This window comes from Neovison vison, chromosome 1 (assembly GCF_020171115.1).
Source record: "Neovison vison isolate M4711 chromosome 1, ASM_NN_V1, whole genome shotgun sequence".
NCBI classification, from domain to species: Eukaryota; Metazoa; Chordata; class Mammalia; order Carnivora; family Mustelidae; genus Neogale; species Neogale vison.
This window is the reverse complement of record NC_058091.1, coordinates 120,229,608-120,240,525: the sequence shown is the minus strand read 5'-3', so window position 1 is coordinate 120,240,525 and position 10,918 is coordinate 120,229,608.

Here is a 10,918-nt window from a genome sequence, read left to right as displayed (position 1 = left end):
AGCCTTAAGTAGGTAGTAAACATGTAAGATACTCAGTTTCAGGATTGAGCAGAAAAATGCGAATAAAAATTTTACGCTAATCCAAGTGGCAATAAGGTGGAAATATGACAAAATTGGGGTTGTTACTGATGCAGGAAAATGGGAAACTTTTATAGATTTCTGTGTGCCTCCTATGTGGAATTCAATTAAACAACAGCTAGTAAAGTAAAGAAGTGCTTAAATTACATAAATATTTATACACACTGATTTATTCCATTTCTGGGTGTGTACCTGGATTAATTATTTTTTAAATTTCTTGAGATTTTGCAGCATTATTTATTATAGCAGAAATTGAGCACATTGAGAACAGAACAGTAGGAGAAAGAATAGAAAAAATATGTTCATAAATTGGGATGTTTATTTAACAATTAAAATGTATAATCTGGATTTCTGTATGTCTTTAATATTATAATATTTGGGGGGAAGCAAGTTGTAATGATACTTTCAGAATCATGTCATTTCAGTAAAATTTTTAAATAAATATGTACAAAAATACTATGTTTTGTTCAGTGATCCATAAGAATTATATAAATAGATGAAAATAAACTTACAGGATTTATGGTACATTTATAAGAATTTGGGAATTGGGGGGAGTGGAATGTATGTACGGATGGGGACAAAAGAGATTTCTATATTATGTCACTTGAGAAATACAACAAAATATCAGTTAAATCTAGATTATGGATTTACAAGGGCCAATTATTTTTGTACTTAAAACTTATTTAAGAGATAGAGATAAAATACAGAAACTGTACAGGAGGTACAAACCAGATGATAGTAGAAAAGCCACAAGGAACTTACCTGAGGTGGTGGCTGATGGTGCTAAAACACACACACAGAAACACAAGGTGAATTATCAGAATTTGGATCACTGACCTCGCATATCAATTACTGTGACCTCTTCTCAGGAAGAGGTCCAGGCCCAGGGAGACCTATTGACCTGGTTGTGGGTACCAGAAGCCACTCCCACCAACTCCATCCCTTCCATCTCTATAAAGTGTTTCAGCTTTTAGTAGACAGATGCTATTTCTATGAAACTTTGATCTCTGTCCTAATCCCTCCCCCATTCCTTTCCTTTCTTCTCCTTTCCTCTTCCACTCCTTTCACTTCCCTTTCCTGTCACTCATCTTTTTTATTTTTATTTTTATTTTCCTTTTTCTCTCAGTCAGTTCTGAAACCAGCAGACCAAGTTTGGAAACTGACAGTTTGTTAATGACAAACTATCTTAAACCAGCACTAGGAGACTTCACTTATTACTTAGTATTCATATGAACTGATGGCATTTCTCTTTTCTCAAAGCATTCACAATCTAGGGAAGCTAATTTTTGTTGAAAAACAAGAGAATACTTACTGTAATCTCCTTTGGATCCCTCTAAAAACACAAATAAAACCAAGAAAAATAAGTTTGAATTTTCTGTTTCTATAGTTTCAATATCATTACAGAGGATTACCCAATCAACATCCTCAAATATCCAGGTAGGCAAGAAACTGGGGGCAAAAATCTTCTCATGACTTAATTTATGAGTCAAATGACATGAAAAACCAGGCAAAGATTAACAAAGGTAAATACATAGTGAGAAGAGATAATAATTATACATGAAAAGAAACACAGAAACAAAAGAGCACAGTAGTTATAAAATAAGGTAAAGTAAGAGAAAAAATGGCAAAATATTTATTCGACCAATTGAGAATTCAAATTTAATGAAGAGTGGCAAATTTAATGGAGATGGCAAAGTATAATGAATACACACACACACACACACACACACATTGTGATTGAATGTGCATCCTACAACCTAAAACTTAGTAATGTCATGAAAACATTGTCTAAAAAATCTGGAGACAAAGTAAATTACATGAAACTTGTCATCCTATCACTATTGTTTTCATGAAAGTGTAAAAATAAATAATACCAACACTCTGGAAATGAAAAATTATGTTGCATGATGGTCTAATTTGTTATTTTACTGATGTCTTTACCTGGAAATGTAAAGACAACTTTTTTTTTCTTTCTCATCTCCATCCTGAAAATGAATGCTTTCCTGCCATACGTGGGTGTCATTGTGATGGGATTAACTCCAAGACACACAAAACCTCTGGTTTACACTATTGTTACTTGTTTCTCTTTTTTCTGTGGGTATTTTAAAAACAGAAAATACCAAGATGTATATACCAAATGTGCCTCATTTACACTGGCTGTAAAACTTAATAACATTCAAAATAAATTCAGTGCCTTTCAAAATTCATGAATTATCATGGCAAATTTAATATGTAATACATAATATATTTAAATATCAAAATTTAAGTACTAAATTTCACACACCTAAACTGATCTGATGTCTTTGCCCAATATTTTCCTGTCAGAGGATTTTTGTCGTCTCTACCTGACCAGCAAATTTATATCTCCATGTCCAGAAAAGATAGAGGGCAGACTGGTAGAGCATAGGAATGTAGAAACAAGGTCATTGAGCTTCATAAGGCTACTTTAGAGTGACTGGGAAATCAAAGAACTAAGTTGTCATTTGGCTCTATGAATTTTAAATTATGGCTCATTTAGACCACAATAAAATGTTTACTAATTCAAGTTTTCCCTAAAAATGCAAGGGTAGCCTGGAATAGAAAGAAGCTAAGATTGCAAACTCTACACTAAAGATCCATAGCAGGAAATTAGTAAGATACTACTAAATTTTGTAAAAATAAGGAACATGAAATCTAGAGTCAGATAATTCTATGTTTCTTTCAGGTTGAGTCATTTGCAAACCCTGTGGCTTTGGGCAATGCACTAACATTTTCATGTATATGTTTCTCCAATTAGGGATTAAAAATCAAGGATGACAATGTATAGTAAGTTAATTGATTTAAGAATTGCTTGCTAAGGATCATCCTTACTGATGAAGAAAATAAACTGTAATAGGGCAAGAGTAGGAAGAAACCAGTAAGGCGTCAAAGTAGTTCAGGCAAGAGATGTTGATGCTTGAGCTAAGATTGTTGTCATGGTGAGAAGTGATCTAATTTGTAATATAATGGGAAAGTAGTGGGGATGGGATTTGCTGGTGGATTGTCTAAGGAAAGTGAGAGAAAGGAGTTACAGAGGTAGATGGCCTGAGCAATTGGGGCAATGCATGTGCTGGTACCTGTATGTAAATAGGATTAGGACTTGGGTTTTGGACATGTTAAGAATGAACTACCATTCTTATATAATCAGGACCACTGTATTATGGTTGCATAGGTTGTTCACTGTGCAGAGGGATTTGAGGGCTAAAATCCCAGCAGTGTCCTTGAGTGGGACTGCATCTGCCTAGAGAAAGGAAGACTCTAATTTGCACCAAAGCAATCTGTAGGCTAACTTGTAGAGACCTTGAGCAGACACAGGAGCTTCATTCTTTGTGGTTCACAGGGTCATTTGTCGATATTAAAATAAAGTGAAAAACGTCCACAAGAGTGCCTGGCACATAGAAGGTACTGAATTCATGTTAATTCTCTCCCTTTCTTTGTTTATAGATGCATTTTACTTATCTGTGTACCCTTACATTTCTCACATTCAGGTCGCTTCTTGCACTAGTTTAATGCAGTGTCGTGATGACTGACTATTCTGAGGAGGTTTGTTTCCCAAGAAACATGAGATGTAAATGATAACAGTAGACAAGATCAGGTTTCTTTGCCCTCTGGAATTTCGGTGCACAGGTCAAACCTTAATATGACAAATTTTAAGGGATTTATTCTTCCATTTCTTAACATTTATATTAAAAAAGACATACTTAGTGGCTAATATTCCTGTGCTCTGCGATATTGAATATACCCTGAGTACTCAGACTACTACTTTAAGGTGATGAGGAAGTGAATAGAAGAGGAATTGGATGGTACTGGGGGAAAAGACACCTCATGGTGTCAAGGTGACCATTTCTGAATGCTTCTCAGAATCCTTTATACATTACATTGGTTTCCTGTCTTTTTACCTAAATTGTACAGCCCCTCATGTTATAACAGGAAAGAAAACAGATCTAAATATACTTACCTTGATCATCATATGAAGTGTCTAGAGGATTGAAGGAAAAACATAAGATTCTTAACTTCTCATAAATAGATGTCTGTATTAATTTCTTAACAATTCAATATTTAATTTATTTACCACTTTCTGTTGAATACAAATGACGGAATCCTAAAAGACAAGATGAAAACGTAATGAGATTGACCCTGACAACTATGTCTACATTATTTTCTTTCTAGGTGGAAATCTGTTTACCTCTTCCTCTTTCAGATCTCTGAGAGGGAACATCTTTTGGTGGGGGGGGGAACAGATTAAGTTTACTAACAGCTCATCAAGAAATGTTTCATCATATGTCTAAATCCAACTAGTGGGATTTGTCTTCTTCCCTAGATTTTTCTCCTTTCATAGATGTTTCCCTTGGATCCCATTTCAGGAAAGAAAGAGGGGATCCCATGGCTCCTCACTCTGTTCATGACAGATGAATCATAGAAGTAAAAAGAGAAGGCAAGAACCAAGAGGCCAAGTGTGGGGCATGACAGGAAGCAGAGTGACCAAGCTGCCTCCTCTCCCCTTTTGGAAATATCTTTATGCTTGCAGAGTGTGTACATGTGTGCTTGTGTGTGTGTGTGTGTGTGTGTGCGCGCGTACAAAAAAAGTAGGGTGCCTTGGCCTCTACTTCAAACCATTAGATTTCTGGTTGTTTAATTTCAAATATGTTTTATCATTATTTTTACATCATGTCAGAATAAATGTCCTGATTTGATTAATATTAATAGTTAATATTATTAATATTAATAATACCAAAATTGTTTAAAATGAGCCTTTGTTGTCTTAACCAAATGGGAATAGTGTCATGTGAGAATATGAGTACTGAACTCAAGGCCACAACCACCTGGATTTGCTATCTAACTTTTTTTGCTAGGTGCATTTGGGTAAGTCTTAAGTTTTAACATTTTCGATATCAATTTCATTTTCTAAAATGATGATAATATAAGTTGCGCTCACCTATTGTGTTGTATAGTTTACTGTTTCTTTTTATGTATGCTATGCAGTCTTCATGACGACCCATGAATTATCCCTATTTTATACATTTTATCCCTATTTTAAACATCTAGGAAATTGTTTCAGAGAGGTTTCTTCCCTTTCCAAGATCTTGGTATAAACAGAGGTTGGAAAGAATTTTTTTAATGTCTCAGAAAGGGGACATACTTTTCTGAGAAAAATATACAAATCACTATATATGTGTGTGTGTGTGTGTGTGTGTGTGTATATATATATATATGATTGTCAGTTGGATATTATAATAATAAAAGGTATGCTGACCACACAAATTGTGCTCAAAGGGAGACAGGCTTTTCTTTAAAATTAATTTATTTATTTTCAGCATAACAGTATTCATTATTTTTTCACCACACCCAGTGCTCCATGCAAGCCGTGCCCTCTATAATACCCACCACCTAGTACCCCAACCTCCCACCCCCTCACCCCTTCAAAACCCTCAGATTGTTTTTCAGAGTCCATAGTCTCTCATGGTTCACCTCCCCTTCCAATTTCCCCCAACTCCCTTCTCTCTAACTCCCCATGTCCTCTATGCTATTTGTTATGCTCCACAAATAAGTGAAACCATATGATAATTGACTCTCTCTGCTTGACTTATTTCACTCAGCATAATCTCTTCCAGTCCTGTCCATGTTGCTACAAAAGTTGGGTATTCGTCCTTTCTGATGGAGGCAAAATACTCCATAGTGTCTATGGACCACATTTTCCTTATCCATTTGTCCACTGAAGGGCATCTTGGTTCTTTCCATAGTTTGGCAACTGTGGCCATTGCTGCTATAAACATTGGGGTACAGATGGCCCTTCTTTTCACAACATCTGTATCTTTGGGGTAAATACCTAGGAGTGCAATTGCAGGGTCATAGGGAAGTTCTATTTTTAATTTCTTGAGGAATCTCCACACTGTTCTCCAAAAAGGCTACACCAACTTGTATTCCCACCAACAGTGTAAGAGGGTTCCCCTTGGGAGATAGGCTTTTTTGTTTTATAAGAACACATTTCTCGCTCTAGATCAGAGGGGGGAGACAAGATGCGGGGAAGTAGGAGGAGGCGCCCGTTCAACCTGCATCCTAAAGTGAGCTAATTACCTTCCAAAGATCTCCAATCACCCACGAAATCAGCCTGAGATCAGAATTATACACGTCTGGATCTCTAACGCCAATGGGCACGTAAAGCAGAGTGGGAAAGTCGGACTGATATTGGAAGATAAATAAAAGGGGGAGGGAGCCACCAGAGGCGACCCGTTGGAAAGTAATATCCCAATAGGAGAGTGCCCTGCGCCTGGGGACCAGCATTAACTCGGGAGTCTGGTAGAAAGCACTCAAAAAGAGCAAAAGATGGCGGGGGGGGGAATTGTGGGAATCGGGGTGTTAGGGTCGGGGCTTAAGTCCCCAGACCCAGGACAGTCATCTCTGGCACAGAGCCAGAGAGAGTGTGGCAGAGAAACCAGGTCTTGGTCCCTGAACCACCAGCGTGCCTGAGAGTGCGTGGCGCCCGGCTCCCTTGAGGGGGTGGGAGCTTCGCCAGCCAACAGAAGCACAGCCTTTTTGCAGTCCCCACGCTGTGCCATCAGAGTCCGAGTCGTGCCCGCGCCCTCCCCTGAGAGAGGTGCACACAAAGGCCAGCCGGGTGCTCTCGGACCAGAAAAACCAGGCACTCCCAGCCCAGGCCAGCGGGAAAATCTCAGTGTGTGATTGCTGCTTGGAACTTCTCTGGCAGTCTGGAGGGGCCCAGACAGCCGCCGCTGCCGTGGTTTTGGGTAAAAGCAAAAAATCCTGAATCCCCAGGGACTGCGACTGGGAACCTACTCTGCCAGTGCCAAGTGGGTATTTATATGGGCTCTGCAGCCAGACTGAGGCTTCTCTCTGAGAGGGAGGTCAGGGTGTAGTTTGCTTTCCTCTAAACCTACAAAAACCATCAAAAGTGGTCAAGGCGAGAGAGAAAACCAAAAGTGAACAAAATATAAAAACCTCCAGAGAACAAAAGCCTGAAAAAACCAGTTTCCTCAGAGCCCACCCCCTTGACGGGGGTAGGAGGACTTAGCTGAGAGAACTTCAGGGACTGAAAACCCACGTGGCAAGCCCCTCCCCCAGAAAACCAACCGAGAAAGGAAAAAAAAAAAAAAAAAGACGACAAGAGAACTACCACCACTACTTCATAGGACAATTTTTATTATTAATTCTATCCCACTATTCTGGCTCATTTTTTTAAATAGTTAATTTTTTATTATTATATAGATAATTTTAACCTATTTACGGTCACAGTGAGATGTCCAGTACATCAAATTCCATAATAACCTTCTAACTTGAACTTTTTGATACATACACCTGTTTTCCTTTTGCATTTCTATTTTTTAAATTTCTTTTTTTTAATTTTAGTTTAGTTTAGTTTATTCCTTTTTTTAATTTTTATTTTCTAATATTCATATAGAGTTAAACTTCAAGGAAATCCCCTTTCCCCAATCAATGCCACCCCTATAGGTAAACCAATTCCTAATCCCCCCTTATCTTAGGAAAGTTGAGTCCTTTAACAAAGATATCAAGATACATCCAGGAAGAATCAAAACAACCTACCTCACTCACACTGAGAATTTACAACCACTCTCTCATCCTCTTCTTCCACAAGTACTTCTGTGTTTTTGTGTTTGTCCTGAGAGTATATAAATCTTACACTCAGGGTTCTTTTTATATATATATATATATATATATATATATAAATATACAAATAAAGGATAAAATAAATATATATATTTATATATAATATAAATATAAATATATATAATAATATATATTATATAATAATATAAATATATAATAATATAAATATATATATATATTTTTTCTCTTGTCATATACTTTTATCAGTCTTTTTGTTTGTCTGTGTCCATTTGTATACTTCATAAATCTTACCTTGGGGCCCATCTGGGATAAACCTTCTCTTTTATTTCACCTTTCTTTCCTGTCTCCCTCTCTCTTTTTTTTCTTTTCCTTTTCTTTTTCCTCTCATTTGGGTGGGGAACCCTGATTGCTCAGAAGCATTCCAGTGCACCTTGACTGCACCACAGTCGATACACCCAGCTATACCCATTCAGCCATCTCTCACCAAAATGACTAGGAGGAGGAATGCCCAACAGAAGAAAAATACAGATGATGGACCTTCTGCAACAGAGCTAATGGCTATCAACATAGACAATATGTTGGAAAGAGAATTCAGGCTAACAATTATCCAAGCAATAGCTAGGTTGGAGAAAGCCATGGGTGACCAAACAGAATTGATTAGGGCCGAACTGAAAACGACCAGAGATCATGTTTTCAATATTAGGGAAGAGCTGAAAACTACCAGGAATGAGCTTCACAATGCTCTCAATGAGTTCCAATCTAATCTAAATTCTCTCAATGCTAGAGGAACTGAGACAGAAGATATAATTAGTGATCTGGAGGACAAACAGAGAGAAAGGATCAGGAGGAAGCCTGGAACAAACAGCTTAGAAGCCAAGAAAACAGAATCAGGGAAATAAATGATGCCATGAAGCGTTCCAATGTCAGAATTATTGGAATCCCTGAAGGGGAGGAGCAAGAAAGAAGTCTAGAAGATATAGTGGAACAAGTTCTTCATGAAAATTTTCCAAATCTCGTGAATGGAATCAGCGTTCATGTACTAGAGGCTGAAAGGTTTCCCCCCAAGATTATAGATTCTCCAAAGTCCTCAAGACACCTAATAGTAAGAATGAAGAATTATAATTGTAGGCAGAACCTCTTGAAAGCAGCTAGGAGAAAGAAGATCCTTACGTACAGAGGAAAGCCCATCAGAATAACGTCAGACCTGTCCATAGAGACCTGGCAAGCAAGAAAGGGCTGGCAAGATATATTCAGGGCACTGAATGAGAAGAACATGCAGCCAAGAATACTTTATCCAGCAAGACTGACATTCAAAATGGATGGAGAGATAAAGAGTTTTCAAGACCGGCAAGGCTTAAAAGACTATGCAACCACCAAGCCGATACTGCAAGAAATATTAAGGGGGCTTCTTGAAAGGAGGAAAATCCCAAGAATAGCATTGAACAGAAATATAGAGACAATCTACAGAAAGAAAGACTTCAAAGGTAACACGATGCCAATAAAAACATATCTATCAATAATCACTCTCAATGTGAATGGCCTAAATGCACCCATAAAACAGCACAGGGTTGCAGATTGGATAAAACGACAGGACCCATCCATATGTTGTCTACAAGAGACCCATTTTGAACCTAAAGATACACCCAGATGAAAGTAAAGGGATTGAGAAGCATCTTTCATGCCAATGGGCCTCAAAAAAAAGGCTGGGGTAGCGATTCTCATATCAGAAAAATTAGATTTTTTTTTTTTTTTGTTAAAAGATTTTATTTATTTATTTGACAGAGAGAAATCACAAGTAGGCAGAGAGGCAGGCAGAGAGAGAGAGAGAGAGGGAAGCAGGCTCCCTGCTGAGCAGAGAGCCCAATGCGGGACTCGATCCCAGGACTCCGAGATCATGACCTGAGCCGAAGGCAGCGGCTTAACCCACTGAGCCACCCAGGCGCCCCCAGAAAAATTAGATTTTAAACTAAAGAATGCAGTCAGAGATCCAGAAGGACACTACATCATTCTTAAAGGGACTATCCACCAAAATGATCTAACAATTGTAAATATCTATGCCCCCAATATGGGAGCAGCCAATTACATAAGAAAACTGTTAATCAAGATAAAGAGTCATATTGATATGAATACACTAATCGTTGGAGATCTTAACATGCCTCTCTCAGAAATAGATCATCGAAGCAGAAAATAAATAAACAAGAGCATTGGATGACACATTGGACCAGATGGACCTCATAGATATATACAAAACATTCCACCCTAAAACAACAGAATACTCATTCTTCTCAAGTGCACATGGAACCTTCTCAAGAATAGACCACAGAGCGCCTGGGTGGCTCAGTGGGTTAAGCCGCTGCCTTCGGCTCAGGTCATGATCTCAGGGTCCTGGGATCAAGTCCCGCATCGGGCTCTCTGCTCAGCGGAGAGCCTGCTTCCCTCTCTCTCTCTCTGCCTGTCTCTCTACTTCTCTACTTCTCTACTGTGATCTCTCTCTGTCAAATAAATAAATAAAAATCTTAAAAAAAAAAAAAAGAATAGACCACATACTGGGTCACTAATCAGGACTCAACTGATACCAAAAGACTGAGATTATTCCCTGCACATTCTCAGATCACAATGCTTTGGAACTGGAGCTCAATCGCAAGGAAAAGTTCTGAAGGAACTCAAACACCTGGAAGCTAAAGACCACCTTGCTTAAGAATGCTTGGATCAACCAGGAGATCAAGGAAGAACTGAAGCAATTAATGGAAACCAATGAGAATGAAGACACTTCGGTCCAAAACCTATGGGATACAGCAAAGGTGGTCCTAAGGGGGAAATTCATAGCCATCCAAGCCTCCCTCAAAAAAACTGAAAAATCCAGAACACAGCAGCTGTCTCTACACCTTAAAGAACTGGAGAATCAACAACAAATCAAACCAACTCCACACATAAGAAGGGAAATCATCAAGATTAGAGCTGAGATCGATGAGGTAGAAACCAGAGATACAGTAGAACATATCAATGAAACCAGAAGCTGGTTTTTTGAAAGAATCAATAAGATCAATAAACCATTGGCAACACTAATCCAAAAGAAAAGAGAGAAAGCTCAAATGCATAAAATTATGAATGAAAAGGGAGAGATCACAACGAACACCAAGGAAGTAGAAACAATCATCAGAAGCTTTTGTCAACAGTTATATGCCAATAAGCTAAGCAACCTAGATAAAATGGATGC